The sequence below is a fragment of the Prionailurus bengalensis genome, chromosome B3, assembly GCF_016509475.1.
Source record: "Prionailurus bengalensis isolate Pbe53 chromosome B3, Fcat_Pben_1.1_paternal_pri, whole genome shotgun sequence".
In the NCBI taxonomy this organism is placed as follows: Eukaryota; Metazoa; Chordata; class Mammalia; order Carnivora; family Felidae; genus Prionailurus; species Prionailurus bengalensis.
In genome coordinates this window covers 86859432-86880173 of record NC_057355.1, presented here as the reverse complement: position 1 = coordinate 86880173, position 20742 = coordinate 86859432, and the positions used below count along the sequence as shown (strand labels likewise).

Sequence of the window (20742 nt, the reverse complement as noted above, 5' to 3'; positions counted from 1 at the left end):
GGCAACTTAAATTATTATCTAATTTTGAAACTTACAAACGTGCTTTCCATGAAACTGTTGGTTCAGAAGCAAAAACAAAAGCTACAAAAGCTGAAAAATTTTTTGCAAAATTTTTTTCAGAAATGTTTTCCTCAACTAGTGATGGAAAATTAGTATTTTAATCAGTATCTGCATAATAATTTTAAGATAATAAAATCCATTTCTTCCTATGCCCACTAAATAAAGATCTGACCAATATTTACAGGTTTAAAAAGGCTCTTCACTTTTCTTTGTCCAGCCCTACCTCCATGGGAGCACATGTCACAGCATATTTTAATTATTTACTTATCTGTCCCTCCCAATTAAGCAATCTGATTGAAAGAAGGTTTAAAATTCTCATTGTTGGGCCTGACTTATAACACTCAAGAAATATGTGCTGCATTACTAAAATCTGATTTTATAGATTTTTAGCTCTAAGAGAAGTTAATCAACCAAGGTTATAATCTCACAACTAATAAGCAGCAAACTAGTCATTTACTTATTTCTTTGGCAAGTATTTATTATTTTAGGTGCCAGATTCCAGGACTAAAACCTAGACCTTCTGATTCCTTCCTGTTCTTTTTATATAAAAGTAGAGAAAAAAATCTTTTAATTTTTCTAGTAATAAAATTTCTCTCATAGAATTACAGCAGAGGAGAAACTCCTATTAGAGAGGAACTCACTACTGAACGAACATTGCCTGTTTTGCACAGCTGGAGGAAGACAATCCCTTAGTAATTAAACATGAAGAGGCCACACAAACTAGGAAAAATTTTCTAACTTTAGGCTAAAAAAAATTCAAAAAATCATAAAATCTAGAATAACTGAAAGATAAAAAGAATTATAGTAACTCAAAAGCAAGACTGAAAAAGCCACGTTATTTGCTCAACTGTATATCTGGGGTTTTTAATAAAGTATTAGTTTTATTTTCTTCTATCTAAATATCTTCTGTATCTTATTAACACTTTTTATTTGGATGGCCTCTAAATAATAATCAGCTAAAACAATCATACAAAGCTATAGCAAGATAGTAATATTAAGAGAAATTTTAAAATTCCTAAGCACGTTAAGTAAAAATAACTTTCAGGACGTTTGGCAGTTTTAAGCAAAAATTGATTGGAGTTATTTCTCAATTATAACTTTCAAAATGTGAAACTCATATATTTGTAATTGCACTGTTAAATAATAACATCTTTTATACAGAACGTACAGAAACCCAAGCATTTTCTGCCCAAAAAACAAGTGCAAAATCAATTTTTTTTCCACAGCTTTCTCACTCACACCTAATTTGATGGTAATTTGTTTAGCAATTCACCTTTTACTGAGTGTTGTAAATCATTTACCCTAAGTTTTCACAGGAGGAACACTTTTTACAAGTGGTATTCCCATTAGCTTATGTAGATGTCATATAAGTTATACAATTATGATCACAGATACAACTAGTATAAACAGGTTTGGGGACAAACACAAGTGACTGTTGGTAGGTATATAAATCAACTGAACTAGTAGGGGTAAAAGCATCTACAAGAGATCAATGTACTAACCTAATCACTGCACATACTATAGGCATCACTCCATTTGTTTATATCAAAAAAAATGCAGAAGTTTAGTTATGCAGGCAAGCCATTAAATGGAAGCCATTTAAGGTAATTTTAACTGCATATTAAAGATTTTTAATATTTTTGGCCATTAGGGTACCAACAAAGTATAAGGATAGACCAATAGAAACTTAGCAATTCTATCAAAAAAATCAAATGTACACATTCCCCACTGATGACTGGAAAATAACACTTCTATATGTAAGGGCTAAAATTATATTTTACCTTTAGTTATACAGCAAATAGACCAATTATTTTACTGTATTAATATATGGGTCACTTAAGTTTAACCTTAGTATTACCTCCTCAGCTACATGACCTTGTTTGCTATAGAGCAATAACTAGTATACAGCCCCATCTAGTGGAGAAATAGACAAACATTTCCAAAGCTTGTTTTCAGTCCTCCCAATGAATTTCACAGTAAACCAAACAAAACTGAATTTTAAAAAGGCCAGCTTTTCACTCATACTGTGTAATTACATTTTACCTAATCAATACTCTAACCACAAACATTTTCTATTTGTTCAGTGATATTTTTGAATATTTAAGATTTCCTCAACATCTTCTAACAAATTTTTTCATACGAACAAGATTAACAGTTGATTTTGTAAAGGAAAAACTTGGTATTCATACTGTTCCTTTAAAGAGGATAAAAGATACAAAAGTCATTCTATAAGTATGAAGTGACATTCTGCAAGCAAATGTCAGTGTAAAACTCTCTTCAAAGTTCCTATGGTCATGATTTCAAACAGGTAGGGAGATATAAACAAAACATAACCAGGGTTTGTAAACACTTTGCTGACCTTTCCCCAATGATAAATAACAAAGATGAATTTTTGCATTTTTAAAAAATTTGATGAAATACATTAATATTACAGCAGACTTTGAATTGACTATCAACATTTTCCCCTTTAATAACTATTCTTAAATACATATTTTTAAAATACAAAAACATTCTAATCATTGATGTAAGTACATTTCAAATCAAACTTACTTTTGAATCATGATACAAAACATAAGGCACCAACAGAAAGAGGTATAAAATCAGTAGTAACATTAAAAGATTTTTCCTCTTAATACTTATTTCCACATCTCTGCTTAAACTCATTGCAGCATTTAAGTGCATTCCTCTATACGCTGCTTTAATTAAAATTAGGGTAAATTAATTAATTCATATGAATAACAGTTATACATTAATCTTTTAACAATGTAAAGATTTAATACTGTACTAATTCATATCTCTAGTGCCTGTTGAGCACAGTACTGAGTGGAGGAGTATATACATTTAAAAAAATTTTTTTTCAACGTTTTTTATTTATTTTTGGGACACAGCGAGACAGATCATGAACGGGGGAGGGGCAGAGAGAGAGGGAGACACAGAATCGGAAACAGGCTCCAGGCTCTGAGCCATCAGCCCAGAGCCTGACGCGGGGCTCGAACTCACGGACCGCGAGATCGTGACCTGGCTGAAGTCAGACGCTTAACCGACTGCGCCACCCAGGCCCCCCAACATTTTAAATGAATAATCCAGTGTAAATACTTTTAATGAGATTGTCATCTTATTTTGAAAACTTTAATAAAATTTTCAACTTTCTATCTTTTCTTCATTGGTGAAGGTGCGTATTTTATTGAATCAAATTCTTTTAAATTTTCTTCCTTTTCAATATCATGACAGACTACAAAGTTTATGCACTTTACTTACTTTGATAAAATTGTTTTTAAAATTATTATTTCAAACCTACAACCTGACCTGAGGGGAGTCGTTGAAGATACTATCAACATTTGGGAGGGAATCCACTTGCTAAACAAGAATCTTAACCTCTAGGTATCCCAACACAAAGTTTTCTGTTATCCTTGCTGAGTATCGAATAGTCAAAGTTACCAGTTTATCAAAATTATCCTCTTCCCCTGACTCTATGGACTGTTTATTCTATGTATTAGGACAAGAAATGAAACGGTTTCCTTCTCAGTTAAAAACTAGAAAGTGAGAGGGAATATGGACCTAAGGCCCCCAAGGTCAATCAAAAACTTCATGTCATCCACATTTTACTCCTCTTGAAAGAAGATTAGGGAAGAGGATTAGAGCCCTGGGTGAAGAGCAGACACTGGTGATGCTGAAAGACTAGGTTACAGAAAATTTGCATGGCTCTTACTTCATTGCATTAGGACAAGTCCTGTCTCTCTCATCAATAAAAGATCAGCAGCAAAAATCAAAGGTGCAAGTGCCATGGGGTAATGTCAAGGTAGGGCAAAAATCCTACTTCATACAGAAAAGAGATGAGATCTTAGTCCATCTGGACCTTAGTCCATTTTTGCTTTAACAAAAATACCATTGGAGTTGGCTCACAGACCACAGAAATTTATTTGTCACAGTTCTAGAGGCTGAAAGTCTGAGATCAGGCTGAGAGTTGAGTTCTGGTGAGAGTCCTCTTTCCGGCTGAAGACTGCCAACTTCTTACTGTATTCTTGCATGGCAGAGAGCAGAGAGGGGAAGCAAACTCCTCTTAGAAAGACACTAACCCCATGCAATGAGGGTAGAGCCCTCATGACATTACTGTATTCTAATTCTTCTTACACTTCCCACCAATACATCATACTGGGGTTGGGGTTTCAATATATGAATGGGGGCGGGGAGATACAAACATTCAGTTCATAACAACATGTAACCATCATTTACTATTCTACCTTCTCCAAAACCCAGACTTGTTGGACTAAAATCATAGCAGCTCCTATTTCCAACAGTGCAGGAAAACTGCATTTCTTACTCTTCTTTACATCCAGTTTTTGTGACAGATTTGAAGCCAAAAGAGTGTAAGCACAAGTATAAAGTGATATAAGCAAGTTTCTAGACTCACCCTTAAAGGCATTCTATGAGATCCTCTAGCCCTCTCTTCCCCTCTTGCAACAACCTTGAAAACCTTATTTGAGATGGTGGCATCACAAGATAGAAGGAACATGGACCTCTAAGCCAAACTCTGTATGAGTGAGAAATAACTTGTGTTGTATTAAGTCATGACATGGGGGTTATTAGTGCAACACAGACTCTCTTAATCTAATACACAACTTAACAGAATTCCAGCCTCCTACCTCCAATTCTGACCAGAGAAGTTCCCTGGTGCAGTAACAACAAATGTCAACAGGGATTCTGTGGTGCCTAAAAGTCTAAGACAAAGCTCACCCCACTCCCTCTTCTGAATATATACACACATATAGTCTTTCACAATACACATTGACACACATTTCATTTTTTTAGACCCTGTATATGTTTCAGTTCAGTTCCACCACCATTTCCAAACCCCAGATAAGAGATGGCAGACAGTGACTGTGTACTGGTTTAATAACTACAGCTGACACTTGAACAATGCAGGTTTAAACATATGCAGAATTTTTTATAATACAGTACAGTACTATGGATGTATTTTCTCTTCCCTATGATTTAAGATTTTATTTTTAAAGTAACCTCTACGCCCAACATGGGTCTCAAAAGGATAACTTTGAGATCAACAGTTGCATGCCCTATTGACTAAGTCAGCCAGGTGACCCCTTTATGATTTTCTGTCAGCACAGAGCCTGATGCGGGGCTCAAACTCATGAACCACGAGATGATGTCCTGAGCCGAAGTTGGGCACTTAACCTACTGAGCCACCCAGGCGCCCCAATGGAAGGATTTAAACACTTTCAAAACAGAGTTCCCTTTCACTTAGTCACTTCCTGTAACTAGTTCAGGGCTGATCACTGTGGAATCATAAATGGAATACTGTATTTGGATACAGGTGCTGCCACTTATCAACTCTGTACGTACCCTTTGGCAAATCACTTCATTTTTCTGTTCTAGGGAATTGAGAAAATAAGTAGTCACTAAAAGTTTAGATTTCACAAGCTAGTAAAATCATAGGATTTTATTTTAAAGGGACTTAAAAAAATAGAAGCAACTACCTTCAATAATCGTAAAAAGAAGAACATTTTAGCAGAACATACCTTCAAAAAAGACAACCCTTTAAAAGGAGTAAGTTTAACTTTGTGAAAAAGCCAGGAAGATTCTGGGAAGATTGTGGTGGAAGCAGCATAGTTTTTTAATCTTCCCAAATATCTTTATAAAAAACCAGGTGAATCAGGATAGCAAAATGAAACCATAAAAAAGTATCTACCACAAAACTAGGTAAACACCAACATACGACACCAACATTTAAAAGACCTGCATGATATCCAGCATCTGTGCAGACAGGAGGAGAGGGAAACGGAGCAAAGTGGTATCTGAGAGTCATGAGAATCCCTACAGGCAGCAAGTATGCTCTTGGCAAGCAAATAGGAATGCAAAAGGTCTGAAGTGAAGGAGCTGGAGCAATCAAAATCTTATGAACTGTCAAAACATTTGGACAAAGTTTCTTATACACTGGGGAGAAACTAAAAATAAAGTCTAAATTTGTAGGGAAGAGACAATATGGACAAAGTAAAAATAAAGTCCAGGTAAAAGCTGGGGAAGGGAAGGTGGTACAGCCAAAAGATGTTAAAAAGTTACTGGCCATTCTTTAAATCTTCTCAAAAACAACAGGAAACATTTTTCTGACTAATAACTTATGTTTAAAACTTTTGACAACTCATTTAGAAGATTTCAAAGGGCTTAAAAATCATTACATTCTGGTATAAACAGAATGGTTACAATTAATCCATAACCATTCAAAGTCAGAGCTGATCCAATATTAATGTCAAATGATGCCTGCAAATTCTTGACCTGCTAAATGATGGGGGGGGGGGGGGGGGGGGGGACACTGAGACACAAATTCCAGACACTGCCCAAACTATCATATCCCTTGGAAAAAATTCCAAAATATACTAACACAAAAGTAAAAAAGGAGGAAAAAAATCACCCCTTATATTTGCCACCAAAATATACTCTTAAAATCTTAGTGTGTTCCCTTTGTCATTTTTTATATTTAATTTTTTCACAATAACATATCATAAACATTTTTCTTCAAAACACTCCAATAACGATTGACTTTAATATTGCACTTAATGAGGGTGCCTGGGTGGCTCAGTCGGTTGGTTACACATCTGACTTGGATTCAGTTCAGGTCATGATCTCGCAGTTCATGAGTTCAAACCCCACATCAGGTTCTGCACTGACAGTGTGAAGCATGCTTAGGATTCTCTCTTTCTCCTATTCTCTCTGCTCCCCGCCGCCCCCCCCCCCCGCCCCACTTCTCTCTCTCTCTTTCTCTCAAAATAAAGAAACTTAAAAAGTACTCTTAAAAAAATATTCCATTGGACGGCAAATCATCATTTTCTGTTAAGAAAAGCACTAGATGGAGCATGTTTGTGGCAGCTTTTTAAAATCTCATTAAATATGGGAATGTTAAATACTAGTCTAAATTTTTATCCACTAAAATGCAAATAATACAATCTTTGGCTTTTCATAAAGTAATTCCTAAAATTAAGAACACATTTTAGATGAAAAACTATTTCAAAAAACTTTAGTGAAGAAATATTTAATTTCTCTAATACATAAGGTATATTTGCATGTAAACCAAACACGAGCTTTCAGAACCAACCAATTAGTAATCATATGACAAAACATTTTAATTGAGATTTTAATCTAAAATGGCTAGCAAAAATACAGGCATTTTAAAGATGTATACATAGATTTTACTTTAAACTAAGATGGAAATTAATCACCTGCATGAAATAAAAACAGTAGAAATGAGCCACTGAAATCCTAAACCGAGTTTACCAGTAAAGAATCATAAAGAAACTCACAGTGAGTTTTTGTATGTGAACTTCCTAAATTACTGTTCACCTACCCAAATGAATTAGAATAATCTTGCCCACTGTGCCAGCTCATGCCACTGAATAAAATGTACTACTTTGGGATATCATATGCTATATCACACAGTATCTGCAGCTCCCATGCTGGTAATAAGCTCTCTGACATAAATTAAGGAAATGGCTTTGATTTACATTCAATTTAAAAGATAATAAAAGTATTACAGTAATAATTAATATCCAGACATGCTACTTAAAAAAGAAATATGTAATAGTTCATTAAAAAGAACAAATTTAAACGTTTAATTTTTTTAGCTTATATGTATATGGTTGGGACTTACTACAAAACAGCATTTTAACACCTGAATGCAAACAGCACCTGTAAAAAATTACCATTCAAGTTCCATCCAAGAAGTAGAGTAATAATGCAAAAATTTTTCTAATTAATGTGATAAACACTTATATCCTTGTATCTTAACATAAAATTATATGATATTGGATCATACTTGATAAGACTACTTCCTAAGATCAAAACAGTATCTAAAATAAAAATACACAAATAATGAAATGGACACAGTAGGGGAGGAAAAACTTTACCTCCATCTTCTTAGGGTTCCTGGCTGGACCTGAATAGTAAACTCACAAAGACTGGTTAACAGGAGAAAAGTAGGTAAATTCATTTAATTTAAGTTTTATGTGACCTGAGAACCTTCACAAGGCAATGAAGACCTAAAGAAAAAGTTAAGCCTAGAAAGTCACAGAAAAATGTGACAGGACAAAAAAGGTACAAGCCAAGGAGTAAAATGGGGGAAACTTAGCAATGCCTGTTCATCTGGATTCCCCTTGGTATCCCCCTAGCTTTGGAGATAAAGATGTTCTTTTCCTCCAGGTATAGGAAGAGCACCCCTCACATGAGGGTCTTATGACCTGCTTCAGAGGAGAAGGGAGATGCACTTATCTGTTTCTCAAAATCTTTCAGATTAAAATATTCAATAAGCCAAAGTGCCATATTTTGGAGTCGCTTATTCTGAACCACACCAACACAAAATGAAAATATCTTACAAATTACCCTTTCCTAACTATTTATTTTTTAGGATAATAGAGCACATGGCCGGGGGGCTTGCAAATACTAATCAAAAGAAAGTAGGAGTGGCTACATTAATTTCAAAGTAAAACAAGAAAGACTACATTAGTCTTACTAAGTCTTGTCTTACTAAGTACATTAAAGGGTTTAATTCACTAACAAGACAAAAGCAATCCTAAATATGTAAGCACTTCACAACAGTGTCAACATACCCAAGGTAATAACTGATGAAAGGAGCAACAAACAAATCCATAATTATAGTTGGAAACTTCACTACCTCTCTCAATAATCAGAAGAATAAAAACTCAGAAAATCAGCAATGTAGAAGACTCAGTATTATCAACAAACTTGACCTAATTGATATTTATAGAAAACTCCTCCCAACATGACAGAATACACAATCCTTTCAAATACATGGCATTTATCAAAAAAGAGCCTATCTTGGTCCATTAAAAGAAACAAAACAAAACAAAACAAAACAAAACAAAACAAAACAAAACCCTCAACACATAAGAATTGAGACTATACAGGGGCACCTGTGTGGTTCATTCAGTTAAACATCCAACTTCGGCTCAGGTCACGATCTCATGGTTCGCGAGTTTGAGCCCCGCATCGGGCTCTGTACTGACAGCTCAGAGCCTGGAGCCTGCGTGGGATTCTGTTTCCCTCTCTCTCTGCCCCTCCCCTGCTCCCACGCTGTCTTTCTCTCTCTCAAAAATAAGTAAAGATTAAAAGAAAAATTTTAAAGGATTGAAACCATACAAATTATGTTATTTTACCACAACAGAAATAAACTTGCGGGGCGCCTGGGTGGCGGAGTCGGTTGAGCGTCCGACTTCAGCCAAGTCACGATCTCGCGGTCCGGGAGTTCGAGCCCCGCGTCGGGCTCTGGGCTGATGGCTCGGAGCCTGGAGCCTGTTTCCGATTCTGTGTCTCCCTCTCTCTCTGCCCCTCCCCCATTCATGCTCTGTCTCTCTCTGTCCCAAAAATAAATAAATGTTGAAAAAAAAATTAAAAAAAAAAAAACAGAAATAAACTTGAAATCAATAATAGTAAGATATCTTAAAAATTTCCCAATACTTCTAAAGAACCCACGGTTCAAAAAAGGAAGAAGGGAAATTTCAAAATATTCTCAACTATATAAAAATGGAAACATAAGATATCAAAATTTGTGGGATGTAGCTAGATTAGTGCTTGGAGGGAAACTTATAGTACTAAACACATATATTAAAAAGGGAGGAAGAAAAACAAATTTTTTTAAGAGAGGAAGACCTCTTATTAATACTTTAGCTTCCACCTTTAAAAAAAATACAAAATTAAGGGGCGCCTAGCTGGCTCGGCTGGTTGAGTGACTTCGGCTCAGGTCATGATCTGTGGTTTGTGAGTTCAAGCTCCACATCAGGCTCTGTGCTGACAGCTCAGAGCCTGGAGTCCACTTCAGATCCTGTGTCTCCCTCTCTCTGCTCCTCCCCTGATCTCCCTCTCTCTGTCCCTGTCTCTCTCAAATATAAACATTAAAAAAAATTATTTTTAATACAAAATTAAGAAAAAATTAAACTCAAAGAAAGCAGCTGGAAGGAAATGGTAAAGATCAAAAATCAATGAAATTGAAAATGTATAATCAACGTAGAAAATCTATGAAACCGGGACACCTGGGTGGCTCAGTCTAAGTGTGTGACTCTTGATTTCAGCTCAGGTCATGATCTGGAGGATTGTGGGATTGATCCCATGTCAGGCTCTGCTTGGAAATCCCTTTCTCTCTGCCCCTCCCTCACTGACACATGCATTCTCTCTCTCTCTCTCTCTCTCTCTCTCTCTCTCTCTCTCTCTCAAAATAAATAAACATTGTGAAAAAAAGAAAAAGAAAATCAATGAAACCAAAAGCTAGTTCTGTATAAAAAAAAAAAAATCAAAGAAATTGGTAAGCTTCTAGCTAGGCTGGTCAAGATAAAAATAAAGGAGATATAAATTGCCAGTATCAGGAAGAAGAGAAGTGATCCCATAGGGATGAAAAAGATAAAAAGGGACTATTACAAAGAACTTCATATCTATAAATTTGACAAACTCCTTGAAAGACACAACCTGCCAAAGCTAATACAGTAAGAATAGATAGCCAGAATAGTCCTATTTCTATTAAAGAAACTGAATTCATAGTTTGAAGAAACCTTCCAACAGAGAAAACTCCAGACTCAGAGGTTATACATCTCTGAAATCCCCTTTCTCTCCTGAAAACCTCCTTCCTGAGGAGGCTCCTCTTGAATCTGGACCATATGTTCTCTAGGCCAGCTATATAGCTGTCCCTCCTAGAACATCATTTCACTGTTCTCCTGGGTTAGATTTATGGTTTCCTACATTCCAGGCCTTTCTTTCACTTCTTTATTTTGCTTGAGCCTAACTTCTGATGCTTTCCAGGCATGAAAATATCTTTGTTCTACTCCCATACTTCATTGTTAAGTAGCCACAATTCTGGTCAAGAAGACTGCTGTTGGTACACTCAGTTCTTTTTTCTATTTTGGTTTTCTCTCTGGAAACCTTCAAGATTTCTTTAATTTTTTTTTTCATTCTTGATGCTGTGAAATTTCAGCCACAGAGGCAGATTTTGTTTTGTTTTAAATGTTGAACATTCTTAGAAACAGAAACAGAATGTTATGATTCTGTTTCTGTTATGATTTTTAATGAAGGTTGTTTTGGTTAGGGTGATAGAATATGGGGTAACATTTCACTGTAATCTTTTTATATATGTTGCTTGCAAGAGTTTGTAACAAGCATATATTATTTTTATAAAAGCTATGCCATTAAAAAATAACAAGAAAGTCACACAATATCAATTAAACTTTAGATATTCAAACTCTGATTCCATAATTCTACTTCTATAAATCTATGTTCTAGCAAGGGGTGCAAATATATACATACAAGAATGTATATAGCAGTGCTGTTTATACCATTAAAAAACTGGAAACAGCACAAATGTCTAGCGGTTAGGGTTGGTACTATATCTATAGTATATATCTATGGTATATATATATATGGTATATGGTATATATCTATGGTACTTATATACTATAAACATTATTATGCATATAAAAACATCTATGGTACTTATATACTATAAACATTATTATGCATATAAAAACACTGACACAGATGTATAAAATATTACTAAATGAAAAAGAGTATTGTAAAATAATAAAGCATTACCATTGTTACATTAAAATAAAAAAGCAAACAAACCAAACCATGTGTTTGGGTATATATACACATATAAGGAAAAGCATAAAAGTCTGAAAAGATGCATCCCAGGACGCAATGCTTCTACAAAAGAATGGTAAAGGATATATAATTTCCACAATAACTGAAAATGGAATAATATATGAATGGATTTAATGATCACCAAATGCTCCAAATGTAAGACAAAGATGCCCTATTGGATTTTTAAAAATCCAATTCTATGCCCACATTAACCAAAAGAAGGCTGACATAGGTATCAAAATTCAAGAGATCACAGACAAGAGAAGACTAAGGAAACATAACTAAATGCATCATGGGATCTGGATTGGGTCCTAGAACAACAACAATAACAACAAAATTAATGGAAAAACAGGTGATATTTGGATAAAGTGTATAGTTTTGTGAATATTATAACAATATTAATTTCTTGGTTTTGATCATTGTACTATGATTACACATTGTATTAACATTAGAAGTAGGGTGAAGAATTTTTACAGGAACTCTGTAGTATTTTTCTAACTTTTTAGTGAATCTAAAATTATTTCAAAATTAACAGCTTTTAAAAATAGCAGACTAGACTTGGGACGCCTGGGTGGCTCAGTCGACTAAGCCTCCTCTGACTTCAGCTCAAGTCACGATCTCACAGTTTGTGAGTTCGAACCCCCTGTTGGGCTCTCTGCTGTCAGCACAGAGCCCACTTGGGATCCTCTGTTCCCACCCCCTCTGCCCTTCCCCTGCTTATACTCTCTCTCTCAAAAATAAATAAACATTAGGGGCACCTGGGTGGCCTAGTTAGTTAAGCGTCTGACTCGGGCTCAGGTCATGATCTCATGGTTAGTGAGCTGGAGCCCCAAGTCAGGCTCTGTGCTGATAGCTCAGAGCCTGAAGCCTGCTTCGGATTCTGTGTCTCCCTCTCTCTTTCTGCCTCTCCCCCACTTGCACTCTCTCTCTCTCTCTCTCTCTCTCTCAAAAATAAACATTAAAAAAAAAGCACTTTAAAAAAATAGATAAACATTAAAACATTTTTAAAACTCAGAGCAGACTTTAAAACAAAAGGCATTACTAGAGATAAAAAGGAACACTTCTTACTGGGGAGAAAAAGCTTCAATTCATAAGAAGATAGACTACTTATAAAGTTGAATGTTTCTGATAACATGACCTGAAAATAAATAAATCAAAAATTGATAGAACTACTAGGGAGAAATAAATCTATGATTACACACAGAGATTTAGTACACTGTAAATTCTCAGTATTTATCAATCAAGCGAGCACGTGCGTGCTCGCACACACCCACAGCCCACAACCACGCCACACACACAAATCAGTAAGGAAAGAAATTTTAAAAACAGCATTAAGAAACTTCATCTAACAGTCACGATAAAGCATGGCACCAACCACAGAATTCACATCTGTTCCTCTCTCACACACACTCATATTTACTCAGCATTTAAAAAAACAAAAAATACATATACAAAGCAAGTACTCGCACATTAATATTTTGATGGTAGTTACAGGGGTATTAACTTTTTAATTATTCATTGAACTGTCCACATTATTTTATATCCTTTTCTTTACATGTATTACATTTCACAATAAAGTTTTTAAAAAGTTAACTTATCTATTAGATGTCATTTTTTTCCCCAGTTTTTTAAAACTTGTTCCACAGCAGCAAAATTCTCAAGACACAATTATGAAGGAGGGGAAGTTGGTATACTTCAAGAGAATATAAAACAAGATTCAGGATTAAGGGTTCCAGCAAAATAATCCCTGTTGTACTCTAGTAGCTTCCAAAATTTATAAATCCAGGAATACTACAGGCAAGTCTCAAAATAGCATTTATTACAATCAAATCACCATAATGCAAAACTACAGATAAACAAGACTAAACAACATGAGTATATGCATCCCAAACAGTAAAATATCTAAATTAAAAATACCTTCAATACAGACAATAACTGAATCAGAGGTGAACATGTCAAGTGCCAAAAGGAGATTTACAGTAAATTTGTCTCATCAATTAGCCACTTTAATGAAACCCTCAACCAAAGTATTAATTCTCAACTTTCAAAGTAATATCTCCTTATGTTGCCTGTCTTGAAATCAAATATACAGCAATTAAGTTATAACCAAAACAAATACAGAATAGTTAAATGATTATTTTACTTTTCAAAAAGTAAAAATAACATATTCTCAAATATGTTTAAAATGATAAAAATAGACTGAAGCTATGTTCACAAAACTCCAGGATGAACTATTTATTTTTAAAAAGTTTATTTTTATTAAAAATTAAAAATTGGGGGTGCCTGAATGGCTCAGTTGTTTAAGCATCCAACTCTTGCTTTCAGTTCAAGTCATGATCTGGCAGTTTGTAGGTTTAAGCCCCATGTCGGGCTCTGCACTGCTGGCTGGCAGCGCCTGCTTGGGATCCTAGCTCTCTGCCCCTCCCCTGCTCACATTCTCTCTCTTTCTTTCTTTCTCTCTCCCTCTCTAAGTATAAATAAATAAACTTCAGGGGAAAAAAAAAAACCTTTAAAAAAATTAAAAATTGGGGCACCTGGATGGCCTAGTCAGTTAACTGTCCAACTTCAGCTCAGGTCATGATCTTGTGGTTGGTGAGTTTGAGCTCCACATCGGGCTCTGCGCTGACAGTGCTGAGCCTTTTTGGGATTCTCTCTCTCCCTCTCCTTGACTTGCTCGTGTTCTCTTTCAAAATAAATAAACTTTTACAATAAATTAAGTATTACTACGAGTAGTTCATTACTTAACTGTTGCTGCTACACAAATTACTCCAGAACTTAGGCCAAAACAACACACATTTGTTATCTTAGTTCCTGAGGAATCTACTGCTGCTTAGATAGGTCCTGGGGTTCAGGGTCTCTAACAAGGTGGTAATCAAGGCATCAGGCAGGGCTACAATCATTTTAAGGTTTCACTGGGACAAGATTTTCCAACTTGACTCAGTGGCTGTTGGCAGGATTCACTTCCTAGGGGTTACTGAACTGAGAACTTCAATTCTTTGTGGGCTATTGGCCAAAGGCTCTCCTCAATTCCTTGACAGGGGGATCTTTCTAAGGTCAGTTCATGAGATAGCAGATGGCTACATCAAAGTGAGCAAGCAAGAAAGGTACAGCAAAAAGGAGGTTATAGTCTACTATAACATAATCTCGTAAGTGACAGCCCAGCACTTTTGACATAGTCTATCAGAAGTGAGCCTTTTAGTAGTCAACCTCAAGGGAAAAGGATTACACAAGAGTGTGAATACCAGGGTTATCTCAGAAGGCTGGCTCTTACAAGTAGCATAACAGAAAAGGAAACCGAAATAAAAGTCAGGAGAACTAGATTCTAGTAACTATGTGGCTAACTACAATGTCTCAGTATCTTCACTGAGAAAAAATGAGGCCTAAATGACCTCTAGGGTAATTTAAATTCTAAATTCTGTGCTTCTCTACGAAGTCTTTTGAAAAGAGTTACCAAGGATTAGAGATATTTGGTCAAAATGCCTCATTTTATAAAAACCAAATTCCAGGAAAGGTTAACGTAGACAGGTAGTAAGCCACACTTATTCTGCTTTTGCATTATGGCACATTGCTTTTACAGTCAATGTCCTAAAACAGCCCTATCCCCTCTTTATAATAGTATCAAAATCCAAGATATTGAATGGAAGTTGAGAGTAATAATACACTAACAAGAGCAGCAAAAACTGATTAATGTATTGAGAATAATAATAAAGTACTAACAAGAGCAGCAAAAATTGATGTTGTGGATTTACCTTTTTCTTTCACCAACCCTAAAACAATCTCTGTAGGTGGCATGTGAGATGAAAATGAACTATCCTCTGCCCATCCCCAGTCACATGTATCTAGACATTTTAGTAATAAATCTGCTGGACGGGAAGTATAAAAGCAACAAATAATAAATCGTAGCAGAGAAATACAGTCACTTTAAATAAAGAAAACAAGATTAAATATAACCTAAATGAAGCATCTAAAAATTGAAACTGCAACCAGAAAAGGCAAGGTTTGTCCCCACTGGAATCCTAGAAAATACAGAGTCCCAGAGGTTGACAATGACAATATGATGCAGGCAATGTCCAGGAAAGTAGGTACTCTAGGAAGCTAATGACAACATCTGGGTCCAGATGTCCACGGTCCAGCACTGTTAAACATTTGCATTACATAAACACCCCATTTGTTCCTATATTAGATCCACTTTATACCCTTTACCAACCCTAATATTTGTAATGACTCCAACTCTGATGCAAGAAGTACAGTTAAAACAATGCATATAAGTACAATTATTTTGTGTGGCAATTATGAAGCAGTAAGGTATTTGCATTAGTCAAAATATGTGTGAATGTGTGTGTAAAAACACATGCATATAATTGCAGAAATGGATCCAAAATTTCTATGTAAGAAAGGAGTAAGGACAGCAGTGGTTGGTGGTGGAAGCTAGGTCTAGTGGCTTATCTTAAATCTTAATATTTTATCTTATCTCATAATAATCAAGTAAGAATGACCAAAACTCAGTTATCTATCTCAAAGAAAAGATCAAGTTGATGAGAATACCCCTAACTCTCTCATTAGTTTTAGCATATTATCTAACTACATTCATAAATTCACTTCTATAAACCACCTAAAATAAGAGAAATTGTTAGCTAAAAATGTTAACATAGACTGAAATAATAGTCAAAAAAATTTTTTTTGATATTTTCCAAAGTTTTTTGATATTTTTTGGTACTGAGTGAAATGCAGGGGGCCCAAAGTAAGAGAAGATGAACTGGACAGTCCAATGTGGCATTTAAAGAAGAGAGGACCTCTATCACGGGCAGGGATGAAATAGCTGAGTTTCATGGCCCAAGCCATTGGTTATTACTTTCCATATTATGAGAATATTCAATCAGGTAGATAAAAATTTTAATCATGTCATCCCATGATGGAATGGCTCAAAAGACAGTATCTGAAAGTACTGCAAAAAGTATTTTATGCTTTTTGTACTTTTTTTTTTTTTTTCCTCAAAGTGTCCAGAACTGTTTGGATATTCATCCCTTTCTTAGCATTTTATGCACTATCAGAAAATGGGTTGTATCTCCTGTCTTTTCTCACCTTTTACCTGTCTTTTGTTTCTCAGTTATAAAGGACTGGGAAAAAGTAGGAGCAGTAAGAACAGTTTAGGGAAGCCTGAACCAGCTATCTAATTAGCCCTGAGGTAAAACAGGTAAGAAGCAAAGAAAATATACTTAGAGATTTAAAATTTAACTCCAAAACACTATAGCACATGCTGCTTAACACTATTATTTAACCTCAAAACACTACAGCTCACAATACTTAATACTGTTAGTTTTCAGGTTTTTTTTTTTCCAATGTAGCCCCTCTCAACTAATAATTTCACCACCACCAATGGGCTAAAGATTGAACTGTCATTTTGAACATTTTCCAACATAGTAGGTTGGCAGTCTATGAAACAAGAATCAAAGAAAGGGGGGAGGAAGAGAGGGAGGGAGAGAGGGAAGGAAGGCAAGCTAGCAAGCAGGCAGGCAAAAAAGAAAGAAAAGAAAAAGAGAAGGAAGGAAAAGAAGGAAGAAAATAAAATAGAAGCTGTATATTGTATATGGACTGCAAAGCCTAAAACGCAAGCAGTCATAGCTTTATATGGTAGTGCTTTAAATGAATCTTTACAGGGATGCCTGGGTGGCTCAGTAGGTTAAGAGGCCGACTTCAGCTCAGGTCATGATCTCACCGTTTGCGAGTTCGAGCCCCGCGTTGGGCTCTGTGCTGACACCTTGGAACCTGGAGCCTGCTTCTGTTTGTGTGTCTCCCTCCTTCTCTGCCCCTCCCCTGCTCATGCTCTGTCTCTCTCTGTCTCAAAAATAAGTAAAACATTACGAAAAGAATTTTTAAATGAATCTATACAATGCAAGGACTGCCTATATTTACTATTTGGCCCCTAACAAAAAAATTTGATGACCCTTGCAATAGAGGATATCCAAATGGCCAATAACATATGAAAAGGTGTTAAGTATTACTAGTCATTAAGGAAATTACGGAAAAACACCGTGATACCACTACACACCCACCAGAATGGAAAAAATGGAAAAGACAACACTAAGTGTCACGAGCACTTGGAGGAGCCAGAATTCTCAAACAATGCCAAGTAGGAGTGTTGAAACAACTGATTCGAACAACTTTTTTGGTAATATACACAAGAAATACATACCTGCATACCCTATAGACATTTCACCAACAGGTACGTGTATATCTAACAGAAATGTATACATAGGTTCACCAAAATACAGCTGACCATTGGATAATGCAAGGGTTGGAAGCACCAACCCTACACAGTCAAATATACAAGTTTAACTTTTGACTCCCTAAGAATTTAATTACTAACAGCCCACTGCTGACTGGAAACCTAATCGATAACATAGTCTATTAACACACATTTGGTGCATGTATTATATACTATGTTCTTTTTTAAAAAGTTTTTTAGCATTTATTCATTTTTGAAAGGCAGAGAGAGAGCACGCAAATGGGGGAGGGGCAGAGAGGGAGGGAGACACAGAAACAGAAGCAGGCTCCAGGTTCCAAGGTGTCATCACAGAGCCCGACGCGAGGCTCAAACTCACGGTCCGGACCGCGAGATCATGACCTGAGCTGAAGTCGGACGCTTAACCTACTGAGCCACCCAGGCGCTGCTATATACTATATTCTTACACTAAAGCTAGAGAAAACATTAAGAAAATCATAAGGAAGAGAATATACATTTACAGTTGTATACTATATTTATAAAAAAAAAAAATCCACACATGGGTGGACCCCTGCAGTCTAAACACATGTTGTTCAAGGGTCAACTCTACTTACAAAAATGTTCATAATAGCCAAAAACTGGATGGAACACTATACAGCATAAGAACTACTGCTACATAATTTGTGTAAATCTCACAAACACAATAGTGAGCAAAAGTGACACTCAAAGGACTATTTACTGCATGATTCCATTTATATAAAGCCAATTAACAAGTAAATTCATAGATGACTTTAGAAATTGACATAATGGTTACCTCTGGAACGGAATCACACAAAGTGGAGTTCCTAAGATTCAAGTAATGTCCTTTCTTGATCTAGGTACTAGACACATGGATATGTATGCTCTGTACACTTTTGATTTATGCGGTTTTCTCTATGTGTATTATACCTTAAAAATTAACACACTAAAAAGATTTTTATAAAATCTATTCCTTTAAAGGACTGTCCACCCTTTCATTTTTCTGACTTATCATCATTACTTCTCACCAATGAGATCTCTTAATTCCTGTTATATAGAAGTCAACTTAGTTATTTTTCTTGGTATACTATTGCACAGGATACCCAAATGATTATGCACCTGTCATTTTCGGTTAGTACCACACTAGATGCCAAGGTGAAACTTTGAAAAGCCAGTAACTTATGATAGTATGTTAAAGTTACCGGGAGGGTGGGGGAGCCTTGAAAAGTGGTTTTGTTTGGCCCTTTGTTTTGGTTTACCTTTGTCTATCTCCACAGTGATTTAATCTGCATAAAATGTTCAAAGGAGCTTTTCAAAAAGCCTGCTCTTGTGGAAAGCTTCTTTCTTTCTTTCTTCCTTCCTTCCTTCCTTCCTTCCTTCCTTCCTTCCTTCCTTTCTTTCTTTCTTTCTTTCTTTCTACCATCCTGCTGCTACCTTGTGTTTAGTTACTTCCATTCATGGAGCTTAAAATATTTCACAAATACTGTTGGGTGGTGTCACCTTCCAGAAAAATTTGGGCTCAGGCACACTGTGAACCTAAAAATTTCTAACAGTACCTTTCTACAGCTCCGCTCCTAGTGCCTAAAGAAGCACCGTCTTCTATGCTAAAACTTATAAGTGCGAGAACTGAAATCCACAAAGATTAAGTCACTCTCAAGGACACAGAGTCATGGGCTGAGCCAGGACCTGAACTCTCCAACTAACAGCCACTTAAGGGAAAAACAAACAAAAATCTACACTCTTGAATAAATGCTCAGCTGTTGAACTTCTGTAATAAGAAACAGGAGGGTGCCGAAACTATGCCCAGAAAGAGGACCTGAGGACCCCACGACGCTGACCTTCGCGTGAGCCCTATCACTGCCGGCCATAGGGAGTCAACATTCACTGGGTGCAGACTCCGCGCCGCCCCTTCTGCTCCAAGGAGGCTGCGGCCGGAAATTCCAGGGCTGGATCTAAGCCCACCCCCTCCTTTTCGCCGGTCGCCCGAACCTCCCAGCCTACCTGTTTACCTGAGATGCGCCTGGCACTGCCTGGCGAGCCGACTCTGGGCGCTCGCCCCGAGTTTCAGAGGCCCGACGCGTGGCCACCACATCAGCCAATCGACGCTCGCTCGGGAGCCTCTCGACCCTGAAGCCCGCCCGCCCGCCTGGGAAGGTGCGCGCGCCCGCAAACGACCGGGCGGGGCCCGATGGGGGAGGAAGCCAGACGCACGCCGCGCGCCGGGGCCACGGGGAACCAAGGCGGAACGGGCGCCCGGCGGGAGCTTGCGGCGCTCACTGGGCATGCGCAAACCGCGGTGCTAAAACCACGGGGCGGGGCTTCTGGAGGACTGTGCCAGCTTGGGAAGTACTTGTAAGAGTTTGGAGAAGAAGACGGATTTAGTAGTTTCCTGTGACTGCGCCGGCTGGACGCTACGGTGTCCACTCCGAGACTACGAGCGCGTTCTATTACAGCAAAATATTGCCCCGACAAAACCTAATCGGGCTAGAGGAGGAAACCTTGTGGTTAAAAACGTGTCTTGTGGCCTCAACTTTAGCCTTGCACTGTCCAAGAAGTTGGAGGAATTGCGGTTTTCTGGTTGGTTTGTGTGTGGTTTGGGATGAGAGGACACCGGGAGGGGGGCATATTGCGAAGTGATGGTTGAATGAAAAGAGCTGAAGTTGGACTCCAGTTGGGTGAGCAAAAAGCAATACCTAGCTCCTGACCAGGGAATATTTACAAACTAAAACTTGAGGGTGGTAAACTTTTTGACTGAAGTACTAGAACGAGATCTGGATGCTTATGTTCAACTA

General features: G+C 36.9%; 1 protein-coding gene across 2 annotated transcripts in view; it reads right to left on the bottom strand.

The window, feature by feature from the left end:
• The window catches only part of MIPOL1 (mirror-image polydactyly 1), a 317520-nt gene extending 297286 nt beyond the window's left edge, over positions 1-20234 (bottom strand). The window contains exon 1 of one of the 2 annotated variants that reach the window (XM_043556024.1): positions 19960-20234. The gene's annotated coding sequence lies outside the window, so the exon portion shown is untranslated. Of the gene's footprint in view, positions 1-19951 lie in introns of both variants that reach the window. The other variant, XM_043556023.1, reaches the window with a different exon arrangement.
• Between the last annotated feature and the right edge of the window lie 508 nt (positions 20235-20742).